The 13,564-nt window shown below is 35.9% G+C and overlaps 1 protein-coding gene across 1 annotated transcript in view; it reads right to left on the bottom strand.

Moving 5' to 3' along the window:
- Nucleotides 1-13,564, bottom strand: part of LOC104863306 — a 49,418-nt gene that overhangs the window by 34,857 nt on the left and 997 nt on the right. The window lies entirely within an intron of this gene.

Genomic DNA, 13,564 nt, shown 5'->3' with positions numbered 1-13,564 from the left:
TGACATTATTTAGCAGGGTAGTTGTGACTAAAGATACCTAGGAGAAAGTGTATTTGAATTCATTAGAGAAATAAGAAAAAGGTGAACTCTTGTGATGGATAGGAGCAGAAAGGGATTGATGGTATCTCAGCATGCGGGATCAGACAAGGCCAGATTAGGAAGAGTAATTGTTACTTAGTCAACTTAGTACGGACCCACAGCATTCATCTAGCAAGAATGGATCCAAGATCTGAGATTATGGAACGACTGAACAATAAAATAAAAAGATGTGTGTGGCTTGCTTTGCAGATGGACACCTAGAATAAGTCATAGTGACAAGACTTCTGGTGGAGTAATGAGTAACATAATGACCAGGTGCATTTTAACTTGGCTGAAAGCTCCACCTTGCTTTATTGCTCACTATGATGTTTGGTGCATGGTTTGAATTCTCCAAACAAGCTCTTTGCTAAGGTTTCAAATATGCAGATTCTGAAGCAGGAATTAATTTTAGCAAATTTTACTGTAGTACACTCTTAGGAAAAGACAAGTTGGGAAATAATTATGCTGTTTTCATTTCTATTATAGCTTCCACCGGGTCATACAGTTCTAACCATGTGAATTTGAGCACTGAGTTAGTTTTTCTGTGGCTCTAGGGGATTGGGACATTTATAGCCTTTGAAACAATTCCTGAGATGTGTTAGTGCTCAAATGTAACCTTTTAAGGGAACAAGCATTCACTCTTCTTTGTGTAACCACCTATAAAATTAGTATAATTGGAGATATCAGTGATTTGAGATAGTTGCAACTCATAATGAAACTGCCTTTAGTCCTGACACAAAAAAATGTAACCTTAATATATCTACCAATATAGAGAGTAATAGATCACTGTGGGAGGGAGTAGAGCAGAACAGAGTAGGGCTTGCACCATTCCTCCAGGGGCTGGTCTTTTTCTCAGACTTTTACCCATCCAGGTCACTGCATGATAGAAGCAGGTTCAAGAGTTGGGTCAGAGGCAGAAAAGGGAGAGTCTTTTCTTTTTGTCAATGATAAATAACTTCTCTGTTGATCAACTAGAATCTCTTTGGTGAACTGAATGACAGCCTTCAACATAATGTCCAGTTCCTATTCTAGTAATATATGATGAAGTCATATGATAAATGGCTGTGTTCCTGGATTATTTTGGTGGATCTTCAGTGCAATCAGATTTTCTTGTAAAACAGAAGACTCAGGGAAAAGAAGGAAGTTTCTAACTGGGAATACATCAACTGCATTGTGGCAGCCAGTACTGGATCATTTGTGTCCTGCAAAACTGTATCAGATTCACAGGAATCTAGTACATGTTTATCATCCCTTAAATATTTCTGAACAATTTAATGCACAAATATGCTTCTTTTCTATTATGTTAACAACAACAGCAACAATAAAAAGTAACTCTAGTGAAGAGACAGTCTTTTAGGAAGAAGCTTTTTAAAAATCATAGAAGAAAATCTTTGGATCTTAGGTTTGGACAAAGTTTTCAGATCTGATACTAAATATATAAAATGTTACAGGGAAAATTAATAAATTGAACAATTAAATTTTATGAAAAAGTCCAAGTTTAAAAAATTAATTGCATATCCTCTTGTTATGCATAGCCTGTGTTTCAGAATTCATCATGTTGTGCTTAGAAGTTTCACATTTATTGCCTAACTCCATTTTTATGTGTTATGACATTAAAAATAAGAACCACTTCTGATAGTGGTGAGATTCTGGTTTCTGATTTTCTCCTATTGTATATAAACCAATTTTTAACATTTTTCTTTGTGCCTTCTGAAGGAAATAAAAGATAATTTAATATTTATGACAAAATTACTGGTATAGTAGATTTACTTCTTACTTTCTGTTAGTTCTCAGGAGTTTTCTAAAGAGATTTAACAATTTTATATTAGCATTAGTATACCTGGTGTTCCGTATCATTCTAAAATTTACCATGGAAATGTAATATTATTGAACTACACTACATTTCTCTTATGATGAGGCTTACAGTCAGTTTGCATACCATAGACCACTTTTTTCTCTGTTAAATATGATTATGACATTTCCATTGTACTTATTTCTGATTAATTCCTACTACTTCTAGTGTAATTTTTATAGCAGCAATTTATATACATACACCATATATATTTACATATAAATATATTTTAGGTGTGATTCTCTTTGTGGATATGTATTTAATAGATGCCTTCAAGTGCTGGGTTTTAAGATGATGTAATTTGTCAGTATTTTCCTCATGATATGTACCATAGAATTAACATTCTTACTTTGTCTGATAAAAGTTTTATAAACCTGCTTTTCTCTGTTAAGACTAAAGCCTTGTGAAAATTATTATTTTGGATGTCAAAAAGGAAACAAATTTATTTTATTCAGCAAATTATTTTACATGATCCACCCAGTTACTGTAATGCCAATTAACCAAGAAATAAACAGTCCAATAACTGTTATATTTTCTGAACTCTCCTTCCCTCCTTCTTCCTCCCCCTCCTCCTTTTTCTTCTACCTCCATCTTCCTTCTTTTTACACATTACCCTACTTCCTTTCCCTGTATTCCACTCCTCCCCTCTCCACTTATTCTTTCTTCCTCATTCTCCTCTTGCTTCTCCTCTCTTCCTCCCTTTCTCCTTTCTTATTTTGTCTCCTCCTCTTAGTCTTCTTCTTTTCCTTCTTCCCCTTCTTCCTACTCCTTTCTCTATCCCTTCCTCCTCACCTTCCCCTCCAGCCTTTCTTCTCATTTCCTCTGCCTCTCTCACCTTCTTCCTGTCCAATACTAGAGATGGAACCCAGACCCATTAACATACTAGCATTGAGCTACATGTTTAATCTCTTCTATTTTATTTTGAGCAAATATCTTGCAAAGCTGCCAGGCTTGGCATAGGGATGTTGGACATGATACAAGACTTTTAGGCTTGATAAAGAAAAGGAACACCCATTTCTTTCTGTACATTGGAAGCAGAAAGAGGGGAGAAGATGTAATGAGCTTAGCAGTTAAATTGGGAAATATGATTGACCTAAGGACACTTTCCAAACTTTCCAAGAGTGTTCCTGAACTCAATGAGGGCTTTTGACTGCTGGGTAATAAAATGGCTGAGTTGGTTAGTGCAAGAAACAGGATTAAAAAGTGTGCACAGACCCCAGCCAGAAGTCCACACCAACAATAGCTGCACAGATGCACAGGCCCCAACCACATGCCTGTCCAGATACCATAGATAATTTCATGCAGTCTCTAGCCAGAAGCCAATCCAGACATGAATGGTGTGTGCACAAGTGTGCACAGGTCCTAGAAAGAAGCCCACTTAAACAAAAGCACAGTGTGGATATCCAGGAAGCCATCATTCTGAGCCCAGAATTTGGCACAGTGGTGAGTAGTAGAGAGAAGGCCTCTTTGAGATTTGTTGAGAATTAAAGCCAACTGAGAAAGTAAAGAGTCACCTCAGTAAAGGCACAGAAACTTGCAGTGGTTGAAATGAGAAGACACCTAAGCAAGACTCAAAACCAGACTTCCAGATCACCAAAGGCAACCCAAAGGGGAGATGAGATGGAACCATCTGAAATTCAACTATCTGCAGTCCCTGAACTAGCAACGAAAGAGGATCTGGAAAAAATAAAATCAAAGTAATTTAAGATAAAAAGGAGATGAAGTCCATGGTGAAAGACATGAATAATAACTGTAGAATAGACACAGATACAAAAAAGAGGAGTTGAGGAATGTGATGGAATCCAAACATCAGGAACAAATGGAATCGATAAAAGAGATGCAAACAAATATCTAGAAGATTAAAGAAATCTATTGAAAGTTTATGAAGCAAAATGAGCCAATGTGCGGACATAATATCAGATATACAAGACAAGATTGCAATTACTGTCCCGGAAAAAAAAAAGATTTCTAAAAATAGAAAGAGACCATGAGAAATCAATCCAGCAGCTACTAGATGGTGAAATGTATAGCATAAGACTGATCAGAGGCAATGAAGAAACGTGAGAGTGCAAATGACACACAAAAAAACGTTGACAGAAGTAATGACAGAAAACTTCCCAAGCAGGGGAAAGGAATTTGACATTCAGATAAAAGAGACATATAAGACTCCAGCTTGTCATGATTAAAAAATCTATATCTAGAAATATAATAGTTAAGATCCCAGAAACACAATGGAAGAATACAATTCTACAAGCTGTTAGAGAAAAGAAACAAATCATATACAAAGAAAAGCCTATCAGAATCACAGCAGATTTCTCAACACAAGCCCTCAAGGCAAGAAGATCCTGGAGTGAAGTATTTCAATCCCTAAAAGATAACAACTTCTAACCCAGAAACTATCTTTGAAAACTGGTGGGGAAATAAGATATTTTAACAACAAAGAACAATTGAGGGACTTCATGAATACCAAACCATCATTCCAAAAAAAATTTTAAACAATAGCCCAGATAGACAAAAAGCATCAAATCCACCCAAAGCCCAACAGAATGAATTCATCAGGTGAGAGAAGAAATTAAAAGCAAAGGGGGATAAACTAACAACAAGAAAAGGCTATGACAAGGATAAATCAGTACATAGTAAGTATAACCACCAGTGTATAGGAATTATTGCAGTCTAAATTCATTAATCAAGAATATAGACTGTCATAATGGGTCAAGAAGTAAGATCCAACAATATATTGCTACAAGAAACATACTTAATTCAAAAAGCAACTCATAGATTGAAAGTTGAATGGTGGAAAACAATACTCCATTCAAGAGGAACCTGAAAAACAGCAAAAATAGCTATTCTATTTACAGATCAAATGGATTTCAAACTAACACTAATCAAAAGAGGCAACGAAGGGCACTACATCGTTGTAAAGAAAAAAATCCAAGAAGAGATGACAATCATATATATATATGTATATGTATATTCACCAAATAATAGTGCACCCAACTATGTAAAATAAACATTAATGGGCATGAAAAATAAAATAGGCACTAATACAGTAGTAGTGAGGAACCTCCATACCCTACTGTCACATATAGATAAATCAACTTGATAAAGAATACAAAAAAATACTGGAACTCCACCACACTCTTTCATAAATGGACTTAACAGATGTCCACAGAGTGTTCCACCCCACTAAATCAGAATACACTTTTTTTCAGCTGCATGAGTGTCATTGTCCAAAATAGGCCAGATACTTGCACATAGAAAATGTTTAAATAAGTGTAAAGAAATTCAAGTGATGTTCTATATATTATCAGATCATAGTGCGATGAAATTGGAGGTCAACTACAAAAGAAACTGTAAGAATTTCATAAACACATGGAAATTGACCAACACACTCTTGAACAACCAATGGGAAATTAAATTTTAAAAATAGAGAGTTTCTACAATTAAATGCCAATGCCAATATAATGTACCACAATTTATGGGACACAAAAAAAGTAGTCCTATGAAGGAAATTCCTAACAGTGAATAGCCATTTTAGGAAAACAGAGAAAGTGAAAACAAATAACCTAATGCTGAAGTTCAGGCTTCTACAAAAAGAAGAGCAAGATAAACCTAAGCTCCTTAACAGGAAGTAATTATAAAGATCAAAGCTGAAATCAATGCAATGGAGACTAAGACAACAATCCAAAAACTCAATGAAGCAAAGAGTTGATTCTCTGAAAGAATAAACAAAATTGACAAACTCTTGTCAACCTTATCAAAAAATGAAAGAAATGATTCAAAGCCATGCAATAAAAATGAAAAGGATGAAACTACAACAGAGCAAGGAGAAATCCAGAGGATCATCCATACCTACAATGAGATCCTATATGCCAAGAAGATGGAAAGTGCAGAAGAAATCGACAGATTTCTAAATGCATATGAATTACAAAAATAGAATGAGGAAGACGTACAAGTTCTAAACAACTGGGTATGAGTCAATGAAATTGAAAACATAATTAAAACCTTACCAACTAAGAAAAGCCTTGGCCCTGATGGCTTCATTGCTGAATTCTACAAGATATTTAGAAAAGTACTGGCACTATTGTTTAAACTGTTCAATGAAATTTAAAAAGAAGAAATACTCCCAAACTCATTCCTAGAAGCAAGCCTCACCTTTATCCCAAAAGCAGAGAAAGACCCAACTTAAAAACTGAACTATAGGCTAATGAACATAGATAAAAATACTCAATAAGATACAGGCAAAAAGAATGCAGAAGATCAACAGGAAGATCAGACACCCTAACTAAGAGGGCTTCATCCCAGATATGCAAGGATTGCTGAACATACACAAGTTAATAAATGTAATACATTATATTAATAGAAGCAAGGACACAAACCATATAATCTGAATAGATTCAGAAAAGGTGTTTGACAAAATCCAACACTCAGTCATGATGAAAACCCTACAGAAAATTGGAATAGATGGTCTCTATCTCAACCTGATAAAGCCACTTATGAAAAACCAACAGCCAATATCATACTAAATAGTCAAAAACTGAAATCCTTCTCACTAAATAAGTAACAAAAGAAGAATGTCCACTATCACCACTCCTGTTCAATATAGTTTTGAAAACATTAGCCACAGCAATTAGACAAGAGAAATAAAAGGAATAATAATAGGGAAAAAAAACTTAAATTGTCATTATTTCCAAATGGTATGATGCTCTGTATAGAAGACCTCAAGAACTCCAACAATAGCCTTCTAGACAAATTCAGTAGTGTAACTGGATACAGTGTCAACACTCAAAAATCAATTGCCTTCCTTTACACGTGCAACAGATTCACTGAGAGAAGAATTAGACAACCAGCTCCTTTAACAATAGCATGCAAAAATGAAATACCTAGGAATCAACCTAATGAAAGAAATAAAAAACCTCTACTCTGAAAACTGTAGTACTCTGCATAAAGAGATCAAAGAGGATATCACAAAACGAAAATACATCTCTTTTTCCATGGTAGAAGAACCAATATAGTGAGAATGTCCATATAAAAACCTCTACTCTGAAAACTGTAGTACTCTGCATAAAGAGATCAAAGAGGATATCACAAAATGAAAATACATCTCTTTTTCCATGGTAGAAGAACCAATATAGTGAGAATGTCCATAGTTCCAAAACTGCTATATAGACTTAATGCAATCCCAATTGAAATTCCAACAGCCTACTTCACAGACCTTGAGAAAATAATCCAAAAATTCATTTAGAAAAGGAAGAGACCTAGAATAGCAAAAGAAATTCTAGACAATAAATACAAGGTAGGGGTTATCACAATCCCCAAATTGAAATTGTACTACAAACCTACTGTAATAAAAAAGCACAGTGCTGGCAAAAAAATAAAAAAGCAAAATAATAAATAAAACAGACTCAGGGACTAGTGGAACTGATTAGAAGATGCAAAAAGAACTCCAGATGCACTCAGTCACCTCATCTTTGACAAAAGATCCAAACACCCTCACTGGAAGAAAGATAAACTCTTTAATAAATGCTGCTTAAAAACCCGGTTTCACCTTGCCAGAAATTAAAACTAGACCTATATTTCTCACCATGCACTAAACTGAAATCAAAATAGATTTAAGATCTAAATATTAAAATGGAAGCACCAAATCAGCTGGATAAGAGCTTAGGTGGAACTGTTAAAGACATTGGTGTAGAAAAGATTTCATGAACAAAATCTCAGTCACATGTGAAGTAACAAAAAGAATCAACAAATGAGATCTCCTATTATTTTTTTTTAATTTTATTGAGTTTATTGGTACATTTAGGGATACAGTACAGTTACATTCATTGTAAGCTTCTTCACAGCAAGAGAAATCACCAACAGAGTGAAAACCCACAACCCACAATGTGGAAAAAAATTTACCACCTGTTCCTCAGAAAAAGTGTCTACTAGCTAGAATATAAATATATAAAGGACTTAAAACAAGCAGACTTCCCAAATTTAAAGACCCTATCCAAAAATGGGCATCTGAAATGAACAGACATTTCTTAGACAGACATAGAAATAGCAAGTAAACATATGAAAAATGTTCAACTTCACTGAGAAACTCTTCATTTGAGAGGTGCCAATGAAAACAGCCACTGAGATTCCAACTTATCACAGAATAAGTGACTATTATTAAGAAATCAACCAATAATAAATGTTGGCATGACTTTGGGAAAAAAGAGCACATTTTAATGGTGTACTATTAAGCCACAGAGAATGAGAAATTAGAGTCATTTATATCTAAGTGGATATACATTGAGGTGAAATAAGTAGGACACTCATAAATAAATACTGAACAGTTTCTCTAGTGTGAGAAACTCAAAGTGTAAATAAGGATAAAAATGTAGAATAGACAATGGAATTAGGAACATAATTCCCAAAGGTAAATTGGGAGTGGGAAGGGTAGGCGAAGGGAAAGGAATAAATATGAGAAAGGGAATCTTATTTATGATTATAGTTTTTCACACCAGAGAAACTATTTGATGTTTACACGTGTGACTTATTTATTTCACTTAAGAGTATATCCTCAATATGCATCCATTTTCCTATGAATGACTCTAATTTCTCATTCTTTTTGACTGAGTAGTATTGTATTTTATAGAAAAACCACATCTTCTTTATCCATTCTCCATCTGATTGGCATATGGGCTGAAGATGTGGGGAAAGTTGGAAGGATAGGGGAAAGGAAATAAGGGAAAAGAAAAAAATGAGAAAATGGAAATAAAATTTTTGTAAACAGTGAAGGGAGGAGAGGGTGAAGGGAGGACAAACAGGGGTATGCGGAAAAATGAGAACCAAGACCTGTCATCTAAAGGTACAAGATCCCAATGATGAATGTAACTGTACTGTATACCTAAATGTACCAATGAACTCAATGAGAAAAATAAAATTTTAAATATGAGAAAGGGAAACAAAGTCTTTGTAAATAGAAAGGGGTAGAGGGGTACAAGGGAGGGCAGGGGGATGGGAAAAATAAGAATCAACATATATCATGTAAAGGTACAAATTCCAATGATGAATGCCAACATTTTGTATACGTAAAATGTACTTATAAACTTAATGAATAAATAAATCAGGATTAAAGAAAACTAAAACCAGATGTATTATGTCCATATACCTACTCTCCACAAGGAATGTAATAATGGTGCATTGCAAGCACATACTGAGAAAAATAAAACTTTTAAAAATTATCAGCTTCTCAAAAGGTTGAGCTAGGTTCTCAAGTTTGAGGTCAGCTTGGGCAACCTAGTGAAATCACATCTGAAAATAAAAATAAAAAAGTAATAGGGGTGGAGATGTAGCTCAGTGATATAGCACTCCAGGTTTAATCCCAGTAACACGCACAGACAGCCAGACAGAGACAGACAGACAGACTCTCTCTCTCTCTCTCTCTGTCTCAGTCTCTCTCTCTCTCTCTCTCTCTCTCTCTCTCTCTCTCTCTCTCTCACACACACACACACACACACACACACACACACTGGAGACTTCCAGTTTATGTGTTCCTGCCTTCACCTTGTGTCTTCACTTGGAACTGCACCAATAGAGTCCAGTCTTTTGTGTACAAATCCAAACCAGGGCACCAAGGCCCCACTGTAAGAATACTCTCATTCTCTTGGGGCATCTTGAGTCCCGTTGGCTGAAAACAGGCTAGCTACAAGAATGTCTGTGATGGGCGGCCTGTAACACGGCTAAAGTCACAAAGATCCTCACCTCTTGATATTTTCTTCCTGTAACAGATCTCCCTATGACTATGAACTTCCCACAGATGACACAATGCAAGAAAAGGGTTGGGGTATCACTCCCAATATGAAATTATAAAGGCTGTGGCCTTCATTTTGTTTGTTCTCTCTTCGTCCACCTCCTCCTTCAATCTTTTCCTCATCTCCTAACTTTCCCTTTTTTCTTCTTTCCTTTCTCCTCATCTTTTTCCTTTTCACTTTTTCTCTCTCTTTCTGTTTCTCCTATCTTTTCCACTTCATATGGAGACACATGTGGCCACAAATTGCCATCTTCCATCAACAGAGAACTGAGGACTACAGCTTAGACTCACTCTGAGCACTCCAACCTCACGTTGGCAGAAGATGCTCCAAAATGGTTAAGATTCAGGTTTAACTCAGCCCTGGCCAAAGCCTTGGCTATTTCTTGTGAATGTCACTGTAAGTAAGAGTCACCCGAATCAGCCACTGCCAGTTTCCTGACCTACAGAAATGATGACAAATGAACTGTTACTTGCTTAAATCTGATTTATATGGGTTTATAATGCTTGTGAAATGTTATTAAATGATTGAGAATCTATCTATCTATCTCATGGTGACCTCTGAAAATGTATTTAAACGCCAACTTATTCCTCATGATGCATGTGCTGTGAGTCCCTCTTTCTGCTGCAATACCCCCCACCCAAATATTTTGTTCTTAGTCATATTCAGGCCCCAGCTTAGAATCATGCTTATCAGAGAAGTCCTCAGCAATCCCAGATCAAGTACTTCTCTGTTTGTCTCATTTGTCAAAATCTGAATGATGTCTTTGAAGTCGTTCTTGCTATTGGCAATTATTGGGTCCTTTTATGTATTTCTTTATTGTTATTTTTTTGGGGAAAATTTAACCAGGGGATGTCTGTTTCTTTTGTACAGTTTGCTACAGATAATTTCCAACTTATAATGGACACACAATGATTTTTTTAACTTTATGGTGGCATGAATGTGACATGTATTTGGTAGAAATCATACATTGACATTTGAATTTTGTTCTTCTAAACTTGTAATACGTGTTGTGATATTTTCTCTCTCCTACAGGCAGCAGTGTCCAACCAGAACTCCCAGTCAGCCATGCAACCCTGAGAAGGGAAACAAGTCACTTTGTACTCGACAGGATGCTGTATTTGATAGGCTACAAGAAATAGTTAAAAATTTCTTAAGACTGGTTTAGAGGAACTGGAAATACAGCTCAGTACAAGAGTTCTTGTCCAGCATGTACATGACCCTGTGTTCCATTCCCAGTGCCTACAAAATTGGCTTAGTGTTAAGTAATCTTGTCCAACTTTAGGATAATGTACGTATTCCTAATGTTAAAGGCAGATGAGGATAAATTAAAATATTCAGTAATTTAAGTACATTTTTTGTATTTTCAATTTATGATATGTTTACCAGGACATAACCTTATTGTAAAATGAGAAGTGTCTGTGATATTATTTTGGAAATTGAATATTAATACAGCTGAATTTCTGGAGTGAGTGTATAGGTTTTGAATTTTGTCATGTGCAGACTCTTGTGGAATCTGGGCAACATGAGAACCATTTAATATTTCAGCCCCATGAATATGACTTCTCAGCTGTCAGGATATAGAACAGCATTATTTTCCTTAAATTTCTTTTATCCATCCCCATATAAAAGAAAGTAGTTTTTAAATCTCTCTTACTTACAACTGTACCCAAAAGTGCTAGAGTAATAGCTGGTCCAGGGCAGGCATTTGGAAAATATACATATATGTGAGTATTTATATATAAATGATGGAAATTGATATTATAAGGGCTACCAGAAGGGAACTGTGCTGACATTGTGGCCTCTATTTCTTAACACGAAATGGGACTGAGATCATTTGGCTGACAAAATCCTAAACAATTTTATTGGCACTGGTAGTATCTCTCACTCCATAGGGAGGTGGAAAAATAAATAAATGCTCCCATTTCAACTGGGTCCAGGTGTACCAACTTCATGAATTTCCCAGAAGTACCTAGGCTATAATAATTTTCCAGGTCTCCACCATTCCAGCTGTCTTCCAACCAGCACTGTGGCCTCTTTCATGCATATGATGGAATAATAGAGAGAACTCACAAGGGAGAACTGTATTTCATCTCCCACATGGTTTTGATTTACTCCTCAATGACCTTAATCAGACTCATGGACTCCCCATGGCAAAGTCCACTATTCATCAACTCTATAATTTACTCACCAGAATATCCACCAGAAAGTAGATTTTCCTCACCCTCCTACTTATTTCTAGATATGCCACAAAACCAAGTCTTGAGGTTGGCTTATTGATCTTAGAAGCTGGAATTTATTTATTTTGGAATACAAGTAGCAAAAACAAATTAGTTACAAAATTATTTAAGACCATTCTGCTTAAGACAATGTAGACTTCACAGCACCATTTGAAAATGTCTGGCCGCTTCCAACCCTCTACTCACTCTATTTTAATTGTAAGACTCCAAATGAATGTCTGGATTACTCCACAGTAGACATAAATATAATTTATCGCTTGCCTGGGGACTTGAGATTGTTAAAGTGAGAAAAATTAGAGAAAAAGTAAAGTGACACCTAAATACAAAATTAATACATGTGATTTCTGTTATGGACAGTTTTATCACTCATCTGCAGGCATGAAAGCTAATTTGGACATCTCAGCAGCTGCTGTAGAAATGCATGACTTAACTGATTAATATCTTCCCTTTGGCAATGAAGGTACATGTCAACCAGGTGGTTATTAATCATTTTTGTGTGTTCCCTAAATCTTTCTCTTCTTCTTCCTTTTTTCTCTGAAGTTTTCCTTCTCATATCTCATCCCACTCACTTAGAAAATATAGCAGGGGCACATATTTCTTCCCTTGGCTCGATGACTTCAGTTCCTGGATGTCACATTAACTACCTGCTTCTTAGGAAGGTCAAACTCTCAGGTTGATTTCTAAAGCCTGTCTTGATGTGGAGTTCATTAAAGCCTTTGCTATACCTGAATTTTTGCCTTCTCAAATGGATTGTGTAACACTTTTCATACTGTTTTCTTTGAGAGGTTCTTTTTCATTATCTCATGGAGAGCAGTATCTTATTCTTTGAATTTAGAATTACCTTTCCCAGTGTGTTATTTAGGATTCTGTAGAGGAAAAGAATCTATATAAGATATTTGCCCAATTATGCAAAGTGATTTATTAGGTAGGCTTACTGGATCAGAGGCAGAAGAGTCATAAGGGCCATCTGTGGGGTCAGAGTTGGAAGAATCCAAAATAGCTCTCTGTGCACTGAGGATGCAGGGAATTCAGTAGCAAAGATTAAAGGCCTGGAAGTTCACTGTAGAGTACCAGTGCAAGTCTTCATTGGAAGGCTGAAGAGTGCACTGAAAAGCTGGATAACCTAGAGACCATGTCGAAAGGCAATAAATACAGAACACTGGAACTTTTCCAGATAAAATGTGGGAAAAATTTCTTCTTTCTTTTCTAAGTGTACCCAGGACACAAGTCTGTTGGTTAGTGCCACCCATGTACTAGTTGGGTCTCCCGTGATGTTTGCTGCCCTAAATGTCAATCATCCACTGATCCAACCAGAACTTATAAATCTGCAATGCAGTTCTTAGTCACGTCAAATTGACATATCATAGTGAATGATCACATCCAGGAAACGTGCCTAACACTCCACTCCAGATTCTCTTGAGTCTGTCATATCCCAGCTTTTCCTTCATGTTTACAAATCCATTTATGATAAAGATGTCACCTCTATCTTTTCCCACCTTTAATGATAAACTCCAAACTATAGAGATGCTGTCTTCCTTACTCACGACTGTGGCCAGCACCAAATGTGAAGTCCAGAATAGGTTATTCAATAGAGTCATTTGACACATAGGATA

This window comes from Fukomys damarensis, unplaced genomic scaffold (genome assembly GCF_012274545.1).
Source record: "Fukomys damarensis isolate Sample0158 unplaced genomic scaffold, DMR_v1.0_HiC HiC_scaffold_30, whole genome shotgun sequence".
Taxonomy (NCBI): Eukaryota; Metazoa; Chordata; class Mammalia; order Rodentia; family Bathyergidae; genus Fukomys; species Fukomys damarensis.
Note: the sequence above shows the minus strand (reverse complement) of the source record. Positions and strands in the feature narration are given on the sequence as shown.